This window comes from Kogia breviceps, chromosome 3, assembly GCF_026419965.1.
Source record: "Kogia breviceps isolate mKogBre1 chromosome 3, mKogBre1 haplotype 1, whole genome shotgun sequence".
Taxonomy (NCBI): domain Eukaryota; kingdom Metazoa; phylum Chordata; class Mammalia; order Artiodactyla; family Physeteridae; genus Kogia; species Kogia breviceps.
In genome coordinates this window covers 56,808,898-56,834,070 of record NC_081312.1, presented here as the reverse complement: position 1 = coordinate 56,834,070, position 25,173 = coordinate 56,808,898, and the positions used below count along the sequence as shown (strand labels likewise).

Here is a 25,173-nt window from a genome sequence, read left to right as displayed (position 1 = left end):
GGCCTGCTTTCTATAGACTGAAGGCACCTTTCTTGGTTCAGAATCTGATGAAGATTCTGTACTGACTTCCTCAAGTCAAAGATCACACGATTTAAAAGTTTCAGCCAACGTTGAAAAAGAAAGAGATTCAAAAAAAGAGCTTAGCAACTTTAAAAAGTGAGGATTTAGGGAAATCTTCACGATCTAAAACAGAGAGAGATGATAAATACTTTAGCTACTCAAAACTTGAAAGAGATGCTCGTTATATATGTTCTCACTGTAGATCCGAGAGAGAGCAAAGGCGGAGCAGGTCTCGTTCTAAATATGACGGAGGTTCTAGAACTAGTTCACCCTATCCTCGGTCAGAATGATCCCATTATTATGACTCTGATCGTCGCTACCATAGGAGTTCCCCTTATCGAGAGAGGGCACGCTATTCTCAGCCATATACAGATAACAGGGCAAGAGAAGATGAGTATAAGACATACTCAAGGCGCACCTCATCTCATTCCTCCTCTTACAGAGACCTAAGGACATCATCCTATTCTAAATTTGATCGAGACGGTAAAACTGAGTTCTCTTACTTAGAGATGGAGAAAAGACGAAAGTATTCTTCAAAATTAGAAAGAGAATCCAAAAGGACTTCAGAAAATGAAGCAATGAAAAGACGTTGTTCTCCCACTAATGAACTGGGATTCCGACGGGGGTCATCATATTCCAAGCACGGTAAGAGTGGTTCCCGTTATAAATCTGCCCCTTCAAAACCTGTATCCAAGTCTGAAAAATTTAAAAATTCTTTCTGTTGTACAGAATTGAATGAGGAAATCCAACAGCCTCATTCTTTTAGTTTACAGGCTCCTTGTTCAAAAGGTAGTGAATTAAGAATGATTAGTAAAGCTCCTGAAAGACAGATTGGGTCTCCATCTCCATCAAATCGATTGAATGATTCACTTACTTTTAAAAAGCTAGATGAATCACCTGTTTTTAAGTCTGAATTTATAGGACATGAGAGCCATGATAGTATTAAGGAATTAGACTCTTTATGTAAAGTGAAGAATGATCAATTAAGAAGTTATTGTCCCACAGAATTTTATATAAACGGATCTCCTGGGGCAGAATCTGATTTGGCAACATTTTGCACTTCTAAACATGACACTGTTTTGATGTCTTCTGATGATAGTGTGACTGGATCAGAGGTATCCCCTTTGGTCAAAACGTGCATGCTTTCATCAAATGGATTTCAAAATATGAACAGATGTAAAGAAAAAGATTTGGATGATACTCGCATGAAGCATAGTAAGTCAGAAAGCCCATTTAGAGAAACAGAACCTCCAGTGTCACCACACCAGGATAAACTCATATCTTTGCCAGTTATGACTATAGATTATGCCAAAACAATAGTTAAAGAACCAGTTGATGTGAGAGTTTCTTGTTGTAAGACCAAAGATTCAGATATATACTGTACTTCAAATGACAACCGCCCTTCTTTGTCTCATTCCGGAGCTGAAAATACTGAGCCTTTAGTAACGAAGATTTCTCCAAATAGCTTTATGAATGTGCATTTGAAATCAAAAACAGTTATATGTGATAATGGAAGTCTGACAGATCAGCACTCAAAATTTGCTTGTGGAGAATATAAGCAGAGTGTTGGTAGTACCAGTTCAGCTTCTGTTAATCATTTTGATGATTTATATCAACCTACAGGGAGCTCATGTATTACTTCATCTCTTCAGAGTCTTCCACCAGGAATAAAAGTAGACAGTTTAACTCTCTTGCAATGTGGAGAGAATCCATCTCCAGTTTTCGATGCTGTGCTGAAGAGTAAAAGCTCAGAGTTTTTAAAGCATTCAGAGAAAGAAATAATAGAAGTAGGTAGTGGTCTTCCTGATTCAGGAAGAGGATTTGCTTCCCGGGAAAACAGGCATAATAATGGACTATCTGGGAAATGTGTGCAAGAGGCTCAAGAAGAAGGGAATTCCATACTGCCTGATAGAAGAGGAAGACCAGAAATCTCTTTAGATGAAGAAGGTGGAAGAGGACATGCACATACTTCTGATGATTCAGAAGTTGTATTTTCTTCTTGTGATTTGAATGTCATCATGAAGGACAGTGATGGTGTAACATATACCTTAAAATGTGACAGTAGTGGTCATGCCTCAGAGATTGTATCTACTGTCCATGAAGATTATTGTGGTCCTTCTGAAAGTTCAAGTGATGAAAGTGATTCAGAAGATACAGATTCTCATGATAGCAGTATTCCAAGAAACTGTCTTCAGTCTGTTGTGGTTGTGCCAAAGAATTCTACTTTTCCCATGGAAGAAGCAACTCCTTGTTCTTCTCGGAGCAGTCAAAGTTACAGACCCTATTCTGACCACCGGGAAGATGAGCGATTGGAGCCAAGGAGGCATTCACGTGAGGAAAAATTTGAGAGCATAGCAAGTAAAGCCTGTCCTCAAACTGAGAAGTTTTTCTTTCATAAAGCAACAAAGAAGAATTCAGAAATTTCTTCTATACAGCCCAGCCGAAAACAGATAGATAATCATCTGTCTGAAATTGCTCATCCTCAGAGTCATGGAGTTGATAGTACAAGTCATATAGACATAAAATCTGACGCTCTAGGTCATCCAAATTCTGAGGAAACAGTGAAAGCCAAAATAACTTCTAGGCAGCAAGAAGAGCTGCCAGTTTATTCTTCTGATGATTTTGAAGATGTCTCAAGTAAGTCTAGGCAACAGACCACTTTCCCTAACAGGCCAGAGAGTAGACTGGGAAAAACAGAGTCAATTTTTTCTTCTTGTGACATCTCCCGAGTGGATGGTTTCCATTCATCCGAAGAGCTCAGAAAACTAGGGTGGGACTTCTCTCAACAAGAAAAGCCTACTACCACGTATCAGCAACCTGACAGCAGCTTTGGAGCCTGTGGTGGACACAAGTATCAGCAAAGTGCAGAACAGTATAGTGGGACACATAATTACTGGCAAGGCAATGGCTACTGGCATCCAAGATCAGCAGGTAGACTGCCTGGAACTGGGGTTGTGTATGATCGAATTCAAGGGCAGGTACCAGATTCCTTAACACATGACCGTGAAGAGGAGGAGAATTGGGATCAACGTGGAGGATCTCACTTTTCAGGCCAGTCCAATAAATCTTTTCTGTCCCTTCAGAAGGACAAGGGGTCAGTGCAAGCACCTGAAATAAGCAGCAATTCCATTAAGGACTCTTTAGCTGTGAATGAGAAGAAAGATCTTTCAAAAAACTTAGAAAAAAATGATATGAAAGATAGAGGGCCTCTTAAAAAAAGGAGACAGGAATTGGAGAGTGATTCTGAAAGTGATAGTGAGCTTCAGGACAGAAAGAAAGTTAGAGTGAAGGTAGAGCAGGGAGAGACAGTAGTGCCTCTAGGCTCAGCATTGGTTGGGCCTTTGTGTGTCATGGAGGACTTCAGGGACCCACAGCGGTGGAAGGAATGTGCCAAGCAAGGGAAGATGCCTTGTTACTTTGATCTGATTGAAGAAAATGTTTATTTAACAGAAAGAAAGAAGAATAAATCCCATCGGGATCTTAAGCGAATGCAGTGTGAGTGTACACCTCTTTCTAAAGATGAAAGAGCTCAAGGTGAAATAGCATGTGGGGAAGATTGTCTTAATCATCTCCTCATGATTGAGTGTTCTTCTCAGTGTCCAAATGGGGATTATTGTTCCAATAGACGGTTTCAAAGAAAACAGTATGCAGATGTGGAAGTCATACTCACAGAAAAGAAAGGCTGGGGCTTGAGAGCTGCTAAAGACCTTCCTTCGAACACCTTTGTCCTGGAATATTGTGGAGAGGTACTTGATCATAAAGAGTTTAAAGCCCGGGTAAAGGAGTATGCACGAAACAAAAACACCCACTACTATTTCATGGCCCTGACGAATGATGAGATAATAGATGCCACTCAGAAAGGAAATTGCTCCCGGTTCATGAATCACAGCTGCGAACCAAACTGTGAGACTCAAAAATGGACTGTGAACGGACAACTGAGAGTTGGGTTTTTTACCACCAAACTGGTTCCTTCAGGCTCAGAGTTAACATTTGACTATCAGTTCCAAAGATATGGGAAAGAAGCTCAGAAATGTTTCTGTGGGTCGGCTAATTGCCGGGGTTACCTGGGAGGAGAGAACAGAGTCAGCATCAGAGCAGCAGGAGGGAAAATGAAGAAAGAACGATCTCGGAAGAAGGATTCGGTGGATGGAGAGCTAGAAGCTCTAATGGGGAATGGTGAGGGTCTCTCTGATAAAAACCAGGTGCTCAGCTTATCCTGGCTAATGGTTAGAATTGAAACTTTGGAACAGAAACTTACCTGTCTCAAGCTCATACAGAACACACATTCACAGTCTTGCCTGAAGTCCTTTCTGGAACATCATGGGCTGTCTTTGTTGTGGATCTGGATGGCAGAACTAGATTATGGCCAGGAAAGTAACCAGAAGCTTCGGGAAGAGATTATAAAGACTTTGGAACATTTACCCATTCCTACTAAAAATATGTTGGAGGAAAGCAAAGTACTTCCTATTATTCAACGTTGGTCTCAAACCAAGACTGCTGTCCCTCAGCTGAGTGAAGGAGATGGGTATTCTCGCGAGAATACATCAGGTGCTCACACACCACTCAAGACACCTGATCCTTCCACCAAGCTGAGCATAGAAGCTGACACAGACACCCCCAAGAAGTTAATGTTTCGCAGACTTAAAATTATAAGTGAAAATATCATGGACAGTGAGATCTCTGATGCTACCAGTGAGCTAGAAGGCAAGGATAGCAAAGAGGACCTTGACCAGTTAGAAAACATCCCTGTAGAAGAAGAGGAAGCGTTACAGTCACAACAGCTACTCACACAACAGCTGCCTGAATCTAAAATTGATAGTGAACTTGCTGTGGAGGCCATTAAGCTACCCACATCTGAACCAGAGGCTGACACTGAAATAGAGCCTAAAGAGAGCAATGGCACAAAACTAGACGAACCTATGGCTGAGGAAACACCATCCCAAGATGAAGAGGAGGGTGTATCTGATGTGGAGAGTGAGAGGAGCCAGGAACAGCCAGATAAAACAGTAGATATAAGTGATTTGGCCACCAAGCTCCTGGACAGTTGGAAAGACCTAAAGGTGGTATATCGAATTCCAAAGAAAAGTCAAACTGAAAAGGAGAGCACAATAACCAAACAAGGAAGGGATGCTGTTGGCTTCAGAGATCAAACAGCTGCCCCAAAGACTCCTAACAGGTCAAGAGAGAGATACCCAGACAAACAAACTCAAAATAAAGAGAAAAGGAAACGAAGGGGCTCCCAATCACCACCTTCTTCTGCCTATGAGAGAGGAACAAAAAGACCAGATGACAGATATGATACATCAACTTCTAAAAAGAAAGTACGAATTAAAGGTCACAATAAACTTTCTACAGAGGAGCGTCAAAAGTTGTTTGAGCAGGAGGTAGCTCAGTGGGAGGCTCAAAAACAACAGCAGCAGATGCAGAACCTGGGAATGACATCTCCACTGCTCTGTGACTCTCTTGGCTACAACGCCCCTCATCACCCCTTTGCTGGCTACCCACCAGGTTATCCCATGCACGCCTATGTGGATCCCAGCAATCCTAATGCCAGAAAGGTGCTCCTCCCCACACCCAGCATGGATCCTGTGTGTTCTCCTGCTCCTTATGATCATTCTCAGCCCTTGGTGGGACATTCTTCAGAACTCCTTGCTGCCCCTCCACCTGTGCCAGTGGTGCCACATGTGGCAGTCCCTGTGGAAGTTTCCAGTTCACAGTATGTGGCCCAAAGTGACGGTGTGGTACACCAAGACTCCAGTGTCACCGTCTTGCCAGTGCCAGCCCCAGGCCCAGTCCGGGGACAGAATTATGGTGTTTGGGATTCAAACCAACAGTCCGTGAGTGTACAGCAGCAGTACTCTCCTGCACAGTCTCAAGCAACCATATATTATCAAGGACAGGCTTGTCCAACTGTCTGTGGTGTGACATCATCCTATTCACAGACAACTCCACCAACTGTACAGAGTTATGCCCTGACAAGTCTTCAGTACATCCAGGGACAACAGATTTTCACAGCTCACCCACAAGGAGTGGTGGTACAGCCAGCCACAGCCGTGACTACAATAGTTGCACCAGGGCAGCCTCAGCCCTTACAGCCACCTGAAATGGTTGTGACGAATAATCTCCTGCAGTTACCACCCCCATCTCCTCCCAAACCAAAAACTATTGTCTTACCTCCCAACTGGAAGACAGCCCGAGACCCAGAAGGGAAGATTTACTACTACCATGTGATCACAAGGCAGACTCAGTGGGATCCTCCTACTTGGGAAAGCCCAGAAGATGATGCCAGCCTTGAGCATGAAGCTGAGATGGACGTGGGAACCCCAACATATGATGAAAATCCCATGAAGACCTCAAAAAAGCCTAAGACAGCAGAAGCAGACACCTCCAGTGAGCTGGCTAAGAAAAGCAAAGAAGTATTCAAAAAAGAGATGTCCCAGTTCATTGCCCAGTGCCTGAACCCTTACCGGAAACCTGACTGCAAAGTGGGAAGAATTACCACAACTAAAGATTTCAAACACCTAGCTCGCAAGCTGACTCATGGCGTTATGAATAAGGAGCTGAAGTACTGTAAGAACCCCGAGGACCTGGAGTGCAATGAGAATGTGAAACACAAAACCAAGGAGTACATTAAGAAGTACATGCAGAAGTTTGGAGCTGTTTACAAACAGCCTAATTTTGTCCTCTTTGTAAACAAAGAGGACACTGAATTAGAGTGACCTTCAGGGCCAGGGTGGGAGGACGGGCAAGCTGGTAGGAGAGACTCTGGGGAAAAGAAATCCTGTGGGCCCTCTCCCCACCCCACTGCCAGGGCTGTGCTACTGATGACACATCACCCTGGGGAATTCAGACCTGCAGATTTCAACTGAAAGCCACAAAAATGACCTCCATCTACAACAAGCGGTCCCTGGTTGTGAGCTGTTGGTAGAGGCCATCTGAGGCAAGGCTTTAGGCCCTTGAGACCTTCACTTCTGAGACCCTGGCCAGTCCTGACCCCACTCTCAAGCCTGCGTCTCCTCCTTGGCGGTGCTGTCAGTGCACAGACTCTTGCGCATCCCCACCCACGACCCCTTACCCTGACGATCTGAATTATATTTTAATGTATACGTGAATATATTAAAAATAATCTGTTTGTTTTTTCCTGGTTTTTGGTTTTTGTTTTGCTTAAGCCTCTACGTGCTAGGATCACAGAAGACTTTGTAAGGATGGTTTAAGTTCTCCTGCAAGGTTTAATTTGTTATCATGTAAATATTCCAGAGCAGGCTGCCTTGTGGTTTCAGCCAGTCTTGTGCCATGTTGATAAGACTGATTTACTGCTTAAAATCACTTTACTTTATCCAATTTTTACTGAACTTTTTATGTAAAACATAAAATCAATTAAAGAAAAAAAAATGAAGTGATTCATCAAAATCATTTCAGATTCTAATGGGAAAAATTGTTCTTACATGGACATGCCTAGCTATATAAAAAATGAAGACCAATGAAATCTTCTGCTTGATTTATGTCAAGAAAGCTATATGGATGCCTGGAGGTGGTAAGAAGTGCTGGTGGGTAAAATGTAGGGTATGCGAGATTGACAGGAGTCATGGATAACTTTCTTGTTTAAAAAATTTTGCTTATTTCTTCACTCTATGTACAAAAAAATCTACAGCAAACATTTTAATGGAGACATAAAATGTATTCCCTTGAGTTTGGGTAAAAAAGAAAAATACCTGCTATGTCCAATTTTGTTGATCATTGAATTGGAGGTTTTGGCTAAGGCAGTAAGACAAGATAGAGTGATAAAGTTTTAAGAATTGAAAAAAGAAATTAAAATGTTATTATATTATTGTGATTGGATACACCTAGAATACAAAAGGATCAAGAGATGAATTATTAAATACTTAGTAATATAGCTCCCAAGAGATATGCAAGACTCTACAAAGTAAGCTATAAAATTTTAATGAAAGAAACATCTAAAAAACTGCAGGGGTAGGGAGAGACATAAATCATGTTCACGAATTGGAAACCTCAATATTATAAAAGTTGCCAATTCTTCCCAATTTATAGATATGCTATCCCACACAAAATCTGAATACTTAAAAAAATTTTTGGTGGAACTTGATAAGCCAATTCTAAAATTTATATGAAAATACAATGGTCAGAAAATAGCAAAGAAACTTTACAAGAGTCAAAGTGAGAGAACCTGCTCCAATGAAAGTCAAGATTTAGCCTAAAACTATGGAAATGAAAGTGTGGGTCTGTCTCAGACAGAAAAAACAAGTGCCCCAGAATAAAAACAGACCTAGGTATCTATGAACACCTGATTTATGACAGAGGCGACAGTGCAGAGCAGGGAGAGTAAGGTGGTCTTTTCAAGAAAGGATGCTAGAACATCCATACTGGGGGAAAAAATTAAAAAGAGAGACATACCTCTACTTCATTTCACGTACAAAAAAACAAAACTCAATTCATGCTGATAGTAATATTATGTAGAATAGCTTTATGTTCTCTAGGTAGAAAACGTTTTTAAAAATAAGACTCAGAAAGCATTTATCAGTATTACAAAAATGGATAAATTTTGAGTGCACTGATTTTTTGAAATCATTGAAAGACAGATTAAAGAGGGGGAAAAGGAAAGCCATATTGTGAAAATACATTTTTGACTCATCATCAAAAGCTTGTACCCCAAATATGTACATGCTTTCAAAACCAACAAGAAAAAGAATCTAATAAAAAAATGGCACAAGATGTGAGCAGGTACTTCACAAAAGGGAATGTCAACAGAGCCAACAGATCCGTAAAAATGTTCCTAACCTCATTAATTATAGGGAAATACAGATTAAAACAACAATGATATAAGTACGAGTCCACAAGATTGGCAAAAATTATAATGTTTGACAATAGAAAATGTTGGTGGGAAGTGAATTCTTATAAACAGCAGATGGGAAAAGAGGTTTGTAAACTACTCTGAATAAAATTTGGCAGTGTTGACTAAAGCTGAAGATACACATATACCTTTTTCTATTCCTGAATCTATAGCTTCATAAATGTATGCTTATAAGGTTCCAGGTACATGCAAAAGAATATAGAAAGTGAAGTGTTCAAAATAGGTCCAAACAGGAAACAGTCAAATGTCCATCAATAATAGAATAGATAAACACAGTGTGGTATATTCAAATTATGAGACATTATACAGCAATGGAAATGAACTACAGAGACACACAACCACATGTATGAATCTTAAAGATATAATGTTGAATAAAAGAAGCCAGGCACAGTGAAATAAATAGTGCATTGTACCACATGTATAAACTTCCAAAAGAGGGTAAAAATAAACTATATTAGAGATACTTAGGGAAAAAAAGAAAGCTATATGGCAGATAATAATAATACTAGCAGCTCACATTTAATGAGCAATTACTAAGTTTCTCAAGGATCTTAAAACCCTTGCTTTAATGTCTTTAAAAAGTGTGATAGTTTGATACTGTCATATTAAAATATTGACCTTATGCTTTTTGGCAATGACCTTTTCCCCTGTCCTTTTCCAAATTCACTCTGATCCACCTCCATTTACTGTTTAATGTCATTGGCCATTTCATGCTATTTAATGAGATAACCTGCATATTTACATGGCTTCAAAGTATGCATTTGCATTTTCTTCAGCATTGCTCCTTGTTCATGTCTATTTTTCATCTATATCTTAGATGAGTAGCTCTTAGTTTAGAATAATAGAGGGTGGGATAGAGGGAAAAGAAAGGGAGGGGAGGGGACAGCTAAACTGAGCTTGAATCAAAAGAGCTGCCAAACTGACACTTCCATTACTGCACAAATTGCACATATTCATCTTTTGTTGGATTCAAGCTCTTCACAGTGGAGTGAAACTTCCAGTCCAGGCACTTACAGTTCTGTGAAACCAGCATGGCAAGAGTAACCAAAATGATCAGGGATTTGGGTGTTGATATATTCATATCCATCTATAAAATGAATATTAAATTCCTCAACTATTTTATTTATGTTTCCTTCCTACTTTCTTGAGTAATGACTAGTGATACAACCACCACATACTAACACAGAACTTCTTCCTACCTGGTATGATCCCCACATACTCATGTATCTAGCTGTCTTGTGTATATAAAAACACAATCAAGAACTACATGTTCAAGTCTGTTTTAATATTATATTAAATCACTTCCCTCAAGATAACTACAGTCATCAGTTATGGTTCCACACTCAGTATGGTTCATAGATATTTTGCCTTTGAGTTTTACTAGCTCATTTTTATAATTTTTACTAAACTCTAACTTTATATACAGAGGACATTAACAATATCCTTCCTTCAAACTCTCTATGACAAACTCTCTATTCCACAGGCACCTGTGGAATAAAATGTAAGCCAGTTCTTTGCACACTATTAACAATACTACTTATGTCTAATAGAACCTGGTGGGTTTTTTTTTTACATGTGGACTTTTGTAAAGTTATAGAGATTTGACACTTTAATATTATATTAACTTTTTCCTCATGAGTTTGCCATTTCCTATACATATTTTATAATTTTTTCTTTTGGCATACAACACAAAAATCCCATTTCTCTCTTATTATGGAAGAACCAGTTGCTTGTATTTTCCAGTTATGATAGTGAAAGGAATAAATACTATATAATAGTAAATATTATTTAGAAATACTAATTTATTTCTTAAATATGGCGTTTCCCTCATGATTCTGGTAGATAAGAAGTTAATTTTAAAAAGCTTAAGATAACGTTCACTGTTGATTTTTCAGAACTAATGTATTCTGATAACAAGAAACACGCCAAGGCAGATAAACATATCAACATTTGCTTTGAGGTCAGGCACAGCACACTTATAGGAACAATGATTTCATATACATGCATACATATATCATTATTTGGGTTGCAGCCCAGAGAACTGACCACATAGAAATGCAGCTAATACAAAAGAACAGCGTTTAGATGTCTGATATCTAAAACAGACCATTTACCTTATTAAGATGTAGGTTTAGAGCACAGATGTCCTTGTGCTGAAATTAAAGCAGCACAGCCTTCCTCTACACCTCCAGGAAATGGTGTTAGCCCTGCAGCCAGAGGCGGTAAGATGTATACGTGCTATTTCTGTTGCTAATGGAATGAAGACAGACATACCAACTGGAAATCATTTTTCTATTTTCTCTCATCATTCTACTTGCTTCCCTCTTGTCATCTCTTTCCATTTACATTCTCTTCTTTCTCTCTCCCTCCCAACATCCCTCCTCCCCAAATACCTCACATATTGCAAAGTTTTATATGCTTCATTTTTCTAGAAAAGTTGCTATGGTTTACTGTATTTGGGCAAGAAACGCTCCAGGAATAGAGGGGTCCCTTACATAATATTATGGTTTTCTGTTCCTGTTGGACATGTGATATGAAAGAAAATTAAAAAAAAAAAAACACTCAGAGATTTGGATAAATTCCTCAAGGATGTAGTGAAACATAACGAAGTTGAAAAATAACTGCTATCAGCAAAACTTATATATAGTAGTATACTGTTTTAGGATAGTGTGGTCTTGATTCAGCAGAGATAATACGCAACCTAGAGGGCAAAATGACCATGCTAAAAATAACAACAGAATGTCCAGAGAAAGTAAACCAATGTCAGGAAACCCAAGGTTTGCAAAAATCATCTACTGTTTGTCTGTCCTTAACTACACTGGAGTATAGCATTGAATAATGTCATGATTCATACTTCTCTCTGAGCTTTTACACATACTAAGCTATTCCCCTCAAAGTAATTATTAATTTTTGAAATCACCTGTTTGTCAAAATAATATAGGCTCAATGACAAAAAATGGAAAAATAGAAAAAAGTATTAAAAATATATGTTCCACAAAATAACTAAAACAACAAAATATACTGTTAATACTTTGCCATATTTTACATTGTCTTTTGAATTTTACTGGTTTTTAAAGAAGCTATATTCCGACTACATTTAAAACATATTTTATCAATGAATAATTTATTTTTATATTCACCTCTTTTGGGAAAGTTTTAGTTTATTACTGTACCATTCAAACCATCATTAAATAAGCTTCATCTTTTAACACTTGTTGGTTTGATAAATGGTCAATACCTTTTCATGATAATTAGAAAATTATATTAAAGTCCTGAACATCACCAGGATATACTGGGTTATTGGCGAGTGGTAAATGCTAGGCTGTGCTGCCTATACCCCCATGATACAGATTAAAGCACTCATTCCCTCAGTTGCTAGGAGTGTCACCTGCTGCCAGTTCACAACTGAATCCCTTCCCTATAACTGCCATCGGCCTAAGGGAGTTGCTTCAGCCTACCTTGAAACCCCTCCCTGGTTCCTGATGTACGCATGTATACAAAACCCCAGCCCTCTTGTTTCCATTCACAATTCTGAGGGCCACATAGCTGCACAACTCCACACGGCATTGCAATTCCTGTACCAGATCCTGCTTCCTTCATTTCTTCCCTTACAGGTTGTTCAGTCTGACTGCTATAACAAAATAACAAACTATGTGACTAATGAACAACAGAAATTTATTTCTCATAGTTCTAGAGGCTGGGAATTCCAAGATCAAGGGGCTGGTAGATCTGGTGTCAGGTGAGGGCCCACTTCCTAGTTCACAGAGGGCCCTCTTCTGGCTGTAATCTCACATGACAGAGAGGGGAGAGGGAGCTCTCTGGGTCTCTCCTATAAGGGCACTAATCCCAATCATTGCAGCTCTACCCTTATGCCACAATCAACTCCAAAAACCCCTCCCTCCTAATACCACCACCTTGGGGGTTAGGATTTCAGCATATGAATTTGGGTGGGGGCACTAACTTTTGACCTATATCACAGGTTTTAATACTGAGAGGATCCCCCAGTAAACTCCCTGCAAGCAAATCTTTATTTCAGAGTCTATACTTAGAGAACTAAAGAAAGTTTATTGCAATTTTTGCAAAGACCAAACAATCTGTAGGAAATAGAATCTATATTGTTATTCAGTTGGAATTTATAATTAATTAATTAATGACCTGTGATTCAATTAATGATTATCTTATATTCAAATTTTCTTGGATTTAGACACACATTTCTTATTAGTTTACAACAATGTACAGTATGTATTTCTCCATTCATGATAGCGTATCACATGATCTTGATGTTTACCTATTAAATGTTCTTTACTGCTTGATATCTGACACACATTACTGTTTTCTGCATGTGTTATACAGTCATTTCATAATCATTGTGAAAAGCACTATATATCTGTTATTTTTAAAAATTTTCTTAATTGAATCTTAACTTATATTTAAATTATTCAAAAGTGGACAAAGAAAAATCCTTTTTTAAAACAAGTTTACAGGAAAATAAAAAGAAATTCCTTAAAAATGCTGTGATGTAGAAGATCTTGTCTTTCTGTTTGAGAGAATGTGTCTAAAGAAATTAGCAGAACAAGCAGGATGTACATAGCAACATCACTAACCTAATCACACGGATAATCAAAACGTGATGTAAGCAGGGGGATGACACCAGAAATACAATACTGTGTATCATCATTACAGTTTTGACACAGGAGGTGAAATGAAGGAAATTAAAAAGAAACCCAGGTGTCTGAGAAGTTTTTGTTCTGACCATGAAGGAAATATAATCCACAGAGGAAATTTATATTGAATTAACACCATTAATAAGTCAAATCTGATATACTTATGAACAAAGGGTAAAAAACGGTCACTAGAAAAGCTTTGGAACACAGTATTTTATATCCTCTGACACTTTTGATACTAAAAAGTCATGATTATGTAAAATGTACTTGATAACAAATACTCATAATTACAGTTGTAAAATAATTAGGAGTTCCTAGAGTTCAAATTTCATTATCCCAATGATCACCAGATTTTCATGTGATTTCTTGCTTAGAAGGGTGTCAAAAATGTCTGAGAGGCCATGCTTTAGGTTCAATATCTAAAATAAATGTTTCTAACTGCACTCTTAATTCTTGCCATCACCTAAAAAATATATTATATTTACAGTTCACATGGACGGCTGGCCAAGTGAGAAAAAATAGCTTAAAGTCTTAGCAGTCTTAAATGAACCACTCAAAAATCTACATCTTACAGAATCCATGCCATGAATGATGTTCATAGACAAAGCTTAGTCCAGTATATCAGCCCCCAAATTTTTGCTATTCCAAATCAATAGCATTGGTAATCAAAGGAAGTTAGAACTGGAAGACAAGAGAGCAGAGGTAAATGCTGTACTGGGTCTCTAAAATACAGGGTTTTGATTGTTATTCAATTGATACTTTGAACTGACAAAAATTGTCAAATCAAATCAGTTTTTATCTGAATTGATTTTTCTCATCGTATAGTGGTTTTCAAAACATTTAGAAATACAAAAACTATTTTTCTTCTCTTTAAATCCTTTTTCTTTATTCTGTTGTGGAAATATGCAAAAGCACTGGTAGAAAATTTCTGAGGTATACACATGATTTTGATAACCTAGATAAAATGGATTAATTCCTTGAAAGGTACAATCTGCCAAAACTCAAACAAGAAGAAATAGACAATCTGAATAGGTCTATATATATTAAACACATTGAATAAGCAATTAGTAATCTTCTGAAGCAGAAATCACCAGGACCAGATGAGTTCACTGGTACTTAGAGCACTATCAAACATTTAAGAAAGAAATTATACCTATTGTCTATAATCTCTTCCAGAATATAGAAGCAAAAGGAATACTTCCTAACTCATTCTATGAGACCATCATTACTCTAATACCAAAACCAGACAAATATAAGAAAACTACAGATCATTAACTCTGATGAACATAGATGCAAATTTCTCAACAAAATTGTTAGCAAATCAAATCCAAAACCATATAAAAAGAATTATACGCCATGACCAATAGGGATCTAAATGAATCTAGACACAGGACGTATACTCTTCACAAAAATTAATTCAAAATTAATTACAGACCTAAATGTAACATGCAAAACTGTGAGAAGATAACATGGGAGAAAATCTAGATGACCTTGGATATGATACGCCTTTTCAGATACAACACCAAAGGTATTATCCATGAAAGAAATAATTGATAAGCTGTGCTTTATTCAAATTAAAAACTTCTATTCTGCAAAAGACAGTATCAAGTGAATGAAAAAACAGCCACAGATTAGGAGAAAATATTTGAAAAATACACACTGAATAAAGAACTGTTATCCAAAACATATAAAAGAACTATTAAAAGTCAACAATAAGACAAACAGCTGAATCATATTTATTTCAGCATTATTCACAATAGCCAAGATATGAAAAATCTAAGTGTCTGTTGATGGACGAATGAAAAAGAAATTGTGATTTCACACACACACACACACACACACACACACACACACACACACACATTATTTAGCTTTAAAAAAGGAGATCTTGCTATTTACAACAACATGAAAGATATTATGCTAAGTGAAATAAGCCAGACATATTAAGAAAAATACTGCATAAGCTCACCTATATGGAGAATATAATGAAGTTGAATTCATAGAAAAGTGGAATAGAACAGTAGTTACTAGGGATAGGGAGGTGGGGGAAATTGGGAGTGTTGGCCAAAGGGTACAAAGTTGCCATTATGTAAGATGAATAAGTTCTAGAGATCCAGTGCACAGCATGGTGACTAGAGTTAATACTATTGTATATTGGAAATTTGTTACAAGAGTAGATTTGGGGTACTTTCACCATACACACACACACACACACACACACACACACACACACACACACACACACACGGTAACTATGTGAAGAGATGGATATGTTAATTACCTTGACTGTAGAAATCATTTCACTATGTATATGAACTATATCAAAATGTTACATTGCACACCTAAAATACATATAATTTTTATCAAAAAAACAAAAAATCCCACTAAAAAATGGGCCAAAGACCTTAATAGAACAGACACCTCATCAAAAAAGATATATAGATGGCAAATATGTACATGAAAAGGTACTGTACATCATGTCATCTAGGTAATGCAAACTGAAACAAAAATAAGATACCACTACACACCTATTACAATGGCCAAAACCTAGAACACAGACAACACCAAATGCCAGCAATGATGTGGGACAACAGGAACTCTCATATACTGCTGGTGGAAATGCAAAATGAATCCATGTTGGAAGACACTTTGGCTGTTTCTTACAAAATCTCTGGCATTCTTATACACTAATGGTGAAAAATCTGAGAGTGAAATTAAAACACTCCCATTTACCACTGCAACAAAAAGAATAAAATATCTAGGAATAAACCTATGTAAGGAGACAAAAGACCTGTATGCAGAAAATTATAAGACACTGATGTAAGAAATTAAAGATGATACAAATAGATGAAGAAATATACCATGTTCTTGGATTGGAAGAACCAACATTGTGAAAATGACTCTACTACCCAAAGCAATCTACAGATTCAATGCCAACCCCTATCAAACTACCACTGACATTTTTCACAGAACTAGAACAAAAAACTTCAAAATTTTTATGGAATCACAAAAGACCCCAAATAGCCAAAGCAATCTTCAGAACGAAAACTGGAGCTGGAGGAATCAGGTTCCCTGACTTCAGACTATACTACAAAGCTACAGTAATCACGACAGTATGGTACTGGCACAAAAACAGAAATATAGATCAATGGAACAGAATAGAAAGCCCAGAGATAAACCCACACATATATGGTCACCTCATCTATGATTAAGGAGGGAAGAATATACAGTGGAGAAAAGACAGCCTCTTCAATAAGTGGTGCTGGGAAAACTGGACAGGTACATGTAAAAGTATGAAATTAGAACACTCCCTAACACCATACACAAAAATAAACTCACAATAGGTTAAAGACCTACATGTAAGGCCAGACACTATCAAACTCTTAGAGGAAAACATAGGCAGAACACTGACATAAATCACAGCAAGATCCTTTTTGACCCACCTCCAAGAGAAATGGAAATAAAAACAAAAATAAACAAATGGGACCTAATGAAACTTAAAAGCTTTTGCATAGCAAAGGATACCATAAACAAGACCAAAAGACAACCCTCAGAATGGGAGAAAATATTTGCAAATGAAGCAACTGACAAAGCATTAATATGCAAAATTTATAAGCAACTTATGCAGCTCAATAACAACAACAACAAAAAACAACCTAATCCAAAAATCGGCAGAACTAAATAGACATTACTCCAAAGAAGATACACAGACTGCCAACAAACACATGAAAGAATGCTCAACATCATTAATCATTAGAGAAATGCAAATCAAAACTACAATGAGATATCATCTCACACCGGTCAGAATGGCCATTATCAAAAACTCTAGAAACAATAAATGCTGGAGAGGGTGTAGAGAAAAGGGAACACTCTTGCACTGCTGGTGGGAATGTAAATTGATACAGCCACTATGGAGAACAGTATGGAGGTTCCTTAAAAAACTACAAATAGAACTACCATATGACCCAGGAATCCCACTACTGGGCATATACCCTGAGAAAACCATAATTCAAAAAGAGTCATGTACCAAAATCTTCATTGCAGCTCTATTTACAATAGCCAGGATATGGAAGCAACCTATGTGTCCATCAACAGATGAATGGATAAAGAAGATGTGGCACATATATACAATGGAATATTACTCAGCCATAGAAAGAAATGAAATTGAGTTATTTGTAATGAGGTGGACGGACCTAGAGTCTGTCATACAGAGTGAAGTAAGTCAGAAAGAGAAAAACAAATACCATATGCTAACACATGTATATGGAATCTAAGAAAAATAAAAAAGGTCATGAAGAGCCTAGGGGTAAGACAGGAATAAAGACACAGACCTACTAGAGAATGGACTTGAGTATATGGGGAGGGGGAAGGGTAAGCTGTGACGAAGTGAGAGAGTGACACGAACATATATACACTACCAAATGTAAAACAGATAGCTAGTCGGAAGCAGCCGCATAGCAGAGGGAGATCAGCTCGATGCTTTGTGACCACCTAGAGGGGTGGATAGGGAGGGTGGGAGGGAGGGAGACGCAAGAGGGAAGAGATATGGGAACATATGTATAGGTATAACTGATTCACTTTGTTGTAAAGCAGAAACTAACACACCCTTGTAAAACAGTTATACTCCAATAAAGATGTTAAAAATATATATATATATACACATATAGTCCTCCTCCTTTTAAAGAAGGTTGATAATGTGATAATGACTTGGACGACTGACTCAACAAAGAACTTCTTCTAGAATAAACCTTCAAAATATGCAAAAAAAAAAAAAGAATGCTGTCCTTTCTCCCTGAGAATATATCAGGAAGGACTTAAGGATACTTAAGTAAGCTACAATCTAATTCAATGGTTATTTATTTTGCTGCACAAATTGTCTTGGCGTCGGCCACTCCGATATTCAGATACGCTCCTGTGCTCTTTTGACATGCCCTCATTCTTTTTTGTTTTGTTTTCTTTTGAACAGTTCCTTGCTTTCTGGCAATACAAGATGATGTAGGATCATCTTGTACTATCCCAACCCCATCCTTAGAATCAACCACTTTCTCAGGGAACCACAAAGTTTCTTCTATTGGAGAATGATATTTAGAAACTAAGATCTGCGTATATTGAAGAATCCTTGCATTCCTGGAATAAACTCCACTTGATCATGGTGTATGATCCTTTTAATGTGCTGTTGGATTCTGTTGGCTAGTATTTTGTTGAGGATTTTTGCATCTATGTTCATCAGTGATATTGGCCTATAGTTTTCTTTCTTTGTGACATCTTGTCTGGTTTTGGTATCAGGGTGACGGTGCCCTATAGAATGAGTTTGGGAGTGTTCCTCCCTCTGCTATACTTTGGAAGAGTTTGAGAAAGATAGGTGTTAGCTCTTCTCTAAATGTTTGAGAAAATTCGCCTGTGAAGCCATGTGGTCCTGGGATTTTGTTTGTTGGAAGATTTTTTTTTTTTTTTTTTTTTTTTTTTTTTTTTTTTTGCGGTATGCGTGCCTCTCACTGTTGTGGCCTCTCCTGTTGCGGAGCTCAGGCTCCAGACGTGCAGGCTCAGTGGCCATGGCTAACAGGCCCAGCGGCTCCACGGCATGTGGGATCTTCCCAGACTGGGGCATGAACCCATATCCCCTGCATCGGCAGGTGGGCTCACAACCACTGTGCTACCAGGGAAGCCCTGTTGGAAGATTTTTAATCACAGTTGCACTTTCAGTGCTTGTAATTGGTCTGTTCATATTTTCTATTTCTTCCTGGTTCAGTCTCAGCAGGTTGTGCATTTCTAAGAATTTGTCCATTTCTTGCAGGTTGTCCCTTTCATTGGCATAGAGTTGCTTGCAGTAATCTCTCATGATCCTTTGTATGTCTGTAGTGTCAGTTGTTACTTCTCCTTTTTCATTTCTAATTCCATTGATTTGAGTCTTCTTCCTTTTTTTCTTGATGAGTCTGGCTAATGGTTTATCAATTTTGTTTATCTTCTCAAAGAACCAGCTTTTAGTTTTATTGATCTTTGCTATCATTTCCTTCATTTCTTTTTTTATTGAGGTACGCGGGCCTCTCACTGTTGTGGCCTCTCCCATTGCGGAGCACAGGCTCTGGACGCATAGGCTCAGCGGCCATGGCTCATGGGCCCAGCTGCTCTGCGGTATGTGGGGTCTTCTCGGACTGGGGCACGAACCTGTGTCCCCTGCATCAGCAGGTGGACTCTCAACCACTGTGCCACCAGGGAAGCCCCCTTCATTTCTTTTAATTTATTTCTGATCTGATCTTTATGATTTCTTTCCTTCTGCTAACTATCGGGTTTTTTTTGTTCTTCTTTCTCTAATTGCAGTAGGTGCAAGGTTAGGTTGTTTATGAGATGTTTCCAGTTTCTTAAGGTAGGTATTGCTATAAACATCCCTCTTAGAACTGCTTTTGCTGCATCCCATCAATCAATATGATACATCATATTAACAAACTGAAGGAGAAAAACCATATGATCATCTCAATAGATGCGGAGAAAGCTTTTGACAAAATTCAACACCCATTTATGATAAAAACCCTGCAGAAAGTAGGCATAGAGGGAACTTTCCTCAACATAATAAAGGCCATATATGACAATCCCACAGCCAACATCAGTCTCAATAGTGAAAAACTGAAACCATCGTCGCTAAGATCAGGAACAAGACAAGGTTGTCCACTCTCACCACTATTAGTCAACATAGTTTTGGAAGTGTTAGCCACAGTAATCAGAGAAGAAAGGAATCCAGATCAGAAAATGAGAAGTATAGCTGTCAGTGTTTGCAGCTGACATGAGACTACACGTAGAGAATCCTAAAGATGCTACCAGAAAACTACTAGAGCTAATCAATGAATCTGGTAAAGTAGCAGGATACAAAATTAATGCACAGAAATCTCTGGCATTCCTATACACTAATGATGAAAAATCTGAAAGTAAATTAAGAAAACACTCCCATTTACCACTGCAACAAAAAGAATAAAATATCTAGGAATAAATCTATGTAAGGAGACAAAAGACATGTATGCAGAAAATTATAAGACACTGATGAAAAAATTAAAGATGATGCAAATAGATGGAGAGATATACCATGTTCTTGGATTGGAAGTATCAACATTGTGAAAATGACTCTACTACCCAAAGCAATCTACAGATTCAATGCAATCCCTATCAAACTACCAATGGCATTTTTCACAGAACTAGAACAAAAAATTTTACAGTTTGCATGGAAACACGAAAGACCCAAAATAGCCAAAGCAATCTTGAGAACAAAAAATGGAGCTGGAGGAATCAGGCTCCCAGACTTCGGACTATACTACAAAGCTACAGTAATCAAGACAGTATGGTACTGACACAAAAACAGAAATATAGATCAATGGAAGAGGATAGAAAGCCCAGAGATAAACCCATGCACATATGGTCACCTCATCTTTGATAAAGGAGGCAAGAATATACAGTGGAGAAAAGATAGCCTGTTCAATATGTTTGTGCTGGGAAAACTGGACAGGTATATGTAAAAGTATGAAATTAGAACACTCCCTAACACCATACACAAAAATGAACTCAACATGGATTAATCACCTACATATAAGGCCAGACACTATCAAACTCTTAGAGGAAAACATAGGCAGAACACTCCATGACATAAATCACAGCAAGATCCTTTTGACCCACCTCCTAGATAAATGTAAATAGAAACAAAAATAGACAAATGGGACCTAATGAAACTTAAAAGCTTTTGAACAGCAAAGGAAACCATAAACAAGACCAAAAGACAGCCCTCAGAATGGGGGAAAATATTTGCAAATGAAGCAAGTAACAAAGGATTAATCTCCAAAATTTACAAGCAGCTCATGCAGCTCAATAATAAAAACACAAACAACCCAATCCAAAAAATGTGCAGAAGACCTAAATAGACATTTCTCCAAAGAAGATATATAGATTGCCAACAAACACATGAAAGAATGCTCAACATCATTAATCATTAGAGAAATGCAAATCAAAACTACAATGAGATATCATCTCACACTGGTCAGAATGGCCATCAAAAAAATCTAGAAACAGTAAATGCTGGAGAGGGTGTGGAGAAAAGGGAACACTCTTGCACTGTTAGTGGGAATGTAAATTGACACAGCTACTATGGAGAACAGTACGGACTTTCCTTAAAAAACTAAAAATAGAATTACCATACGACCCAGCAATCCCACTACTGGGCATATAACTGGAGAAAACCATATTTCAAAAAGAGTCATGGGGCTTCCTTGGCGGTGCAGTGGTTGAGAGTCCGCCTGCTGATGCAGGACATGTGGGTTTGTGCCCTGGTCCAGGAGGATCCCATGTGCCGCGGAGTGGCTAGGCCCATAAGCCATGGCCACTGGGCCTGTGCGTCTGGAGCCTGTGCTCCGCTGCTCCGCAACGGTAGATGCCACAACAGTGAGAGGTCCGCGTACCACAAAAAAAAAAAAGAGTCATGTACCAAAATGTTCACTGCAGCTCTATTTACAATAGCCAGGACATGGAAATAACCTAAGTGTTCATCAAAAGATGAATGGATAAAGATGCAGTACATATATACAATGGAATATTACTCAGCCATAAAAAGAAACAGAACTGAGTTATTTGCAGTGAGGTGGATGGACCTAGAGTCTGTCATACAGAGGGAAGTACGTCAGAAAGAGAAAAACAAATACCATATGCTAACACATGTATATGGAATCTAAGAAGGAAAAAAAAAGGTCATGAAGAGCCTAGGGGTAAGATGGGAATAAAGACACAGACCTACTAGAGAATGGACTTGAGGATATGGGGCGGGGGAAAGGTAAGCTGTGACAAAGTGAGAGAGTGGCACGGACATATATACACTACCAAACGTAAAACAGATAGCTAGTGGGAAGCAGCCGCATAGCACAGGGAGATCAGCTCAGTGGTCTGTGGCCACCTGGAGGGGTGTGATAGGGAGGGTGGGAGGGAGGGAGACGCAAGAGGAGATATGGGAACATATGTATATGTATAACTGATTCACTTTGTTGTAAAGCAGAAACTAACACACTATTGTAAAACAATTATACTCCAATAAAGATGTTAAGAAAAAAAAAAGGAAATGAAAACATATGTCGACACAGAGACACGTATGTGAATGTTCATAGCATTGTTATTCATGGTTGCCAAAAGCTGGGAACAATCCAAATGTCCATGAACTATTGATAATATGCTACAACATGGATGAACCTCAGAAAACATTACACTAAGCAAAAGAAGCCAGATACAAAAGATTACATATTTTATGAAATATGCAGAAAAGACAAATCTATGGAGACAGAAGGCAGAACAGTAGTTGCCTGGGGCTGGGCATGGGAGCAGGGATTCGTAGCAAGTGGGCATGAGAGAACGTTTTAGAGTGATGGAAAGATTTGAAAACTGTAAGGTGGTGATGGTTGAGTAACTCTAAATCCCAGCTACTGGCTTGTGATATGAACTTGGTAAGTTACTTCACTATTCTGAACCTTTATCTCTGCATCTGTAAAGGGTGCACACCAGTGCCCTGGTGCTGCAAGAGCCAGAGGTAACTCCTGTAAATTGTCAAGCTTGGTTCCTGGCACAAAACAGGCACCCAGTAAGCGGCATCACTCTTAATTGTGCCTTACCAGTCTCCAAAATAGTTTGTTGCATTCATTATCTGCAAGGTGTTATTTTTGGTTTGTCTCTCCACCCCCCTTGTAGGCTCTTTAGACTGTGAATTAAATCAATGAGCTAACGTTTCTTCCCTCATCAGTTTGGGAAAAATGAAAAAGTTTAAGACTATCAGGTTTTGATAAGGATCTGAGCAATCAGGTGGCTTTGTTCACTTTTGAGTAGTGACTATTGAAACAGCTTTTTTGAGTGCTCATTTGGCAATGTCTATTAAAATTGAAGATGCGGGGGAAAAAAATAAAAGAAACCAAGATCTGGCACTAGGTGTACATATTGCTACTGTGGTGTCACATCTTTTAGCCCTTCTCAACAGACAGGGCTAATAGAGTTTATACTGGTAACAATATTAACTCACACAAACATGAGTTTACATTGATAAAATTTGAGTTTATAATACTACTTCCAACACCAGTCCTGCACCACATGATTTGTTCTAGCCGTTTCCCTTTCTTTCTTTATTTATAACTTTGTAACTTCCTTCTGTTACAGACAGAAATGCGGGTCTTATTCTCTACAATAACATGTACATGCATTTGTTCAATACTATTACACATATAAATTAGTTTTAGAATTGCTAACTCATACATTCTGAAAAAAATTTTTACCACTTAAAGCACAATGTGTGGATAGTTTTTCTTGACCTTAGCCTTCACTATCCTGTAAGAACACTGTCTTCCAAAGTTACTTCAGCTCCTCTCTTCCTAAGACCCTTAAAGTTAGTGACTTATTTGTAATATACTTATATTCTTTTGTCACAATCTTCAGTGAACCTTGGGTACTTTCACATATTGTTTTTCTTTAATTTACATCAATTAAAATTTACTCTTTGTGGTATAAAGATCTATGAGATTGGAAAAATGCATAGAGCCATGCAACCATGACTACCTGCATTCTCTACAGTTACAGAACTGTATGGAACATTTGGTTCACAACAAAACTTTTTGTACTGACCCTTTGTAGTCAACCCCTGCCCCTACTTCTCAAATCCTAACAATTGCTGATCTTTTATTTCATTCCTATAGTTTTGCCTTTCCCAAAATGTCACAGAAATGAAATTATACAACACAACGTGTTTGAGGTCTGAGTTCTTTTAAGCAGACTGTTTCTAAGGTTCTTCCATGTTGTGTGCATCAACAGTTTGTTCTTTTGATATTGCAGATTAATATTTGATTGCATAGGTGTACTACCATTGTTTATCCATTAACTGGTTAAAGGATATCTGTGTTTTTCCCAGTTTTTAGTGATTAAGGAATAAAGATGATACAAACAATTGTATCGTTGTCTTTGTATAAAAATACATTTTCATTTCCCATGGGGAGATAACTAAGAAGCATAGAATTGCTGTCTCAAATGGTAGTTGTATGTTTAGCTTTCTAAGAAATTGGCAAACTGATTTCCAAAGGAGCTGATCCATTTTGCACTCCTGCCAACAGATAAGAGTGTCAATTGAGGGCTTCCCTGGTGGCGCAGTGGTTGAGAGTCCGCCTGCCGATGCAGGGGACACGGGTTCGTGCCCCGGTCCGGGAAGATCCCACATGCCGCAGAGCGGCTGGGCCCGTGAGCCATGGCCGCTGAGCCTGCACGTCCGGAGCCTGCGCTCTGCAATGGGAGAGGCCACAACAGTGAGAGGCCCGCGTACCACAAAAAAAAAAAAAAAAAAAAAAAAAAAAGAGTGTCAATTGATGCAAGAATGTGCTGGCCATTATAATTGACACCAAAGCTGTGAAGGACAAGAGTAATATTATATGCTTAACATTTTGAAAGTCACTTGGCTTCTATATTGTCATATCAAAAGTGAGAGTAGTTAGTAAACTTTTACAAAAGTATAGTAGAGAGACGATGCCATACACACAAGACATACAGAAATACACACTCTTTCTCTCACATACACGCACAAATATACAC

General features: G+C 38.3%; 1 pseudogene; it reads left to right on the top strand.

The window, feature by feature from the left end:
* Positions 1 to 554: 554 nt before the first annotated feature.
* On the top strand, positions 555 to 6,779 carry LOC131752812 (histone-lysine N-methyltransferase SETD2 pseudogene; annotated as a pseudogene).
* The last annotated feature ends 18,394 nt before the right edge of the window (positions 6,780 to 25,173 follow it).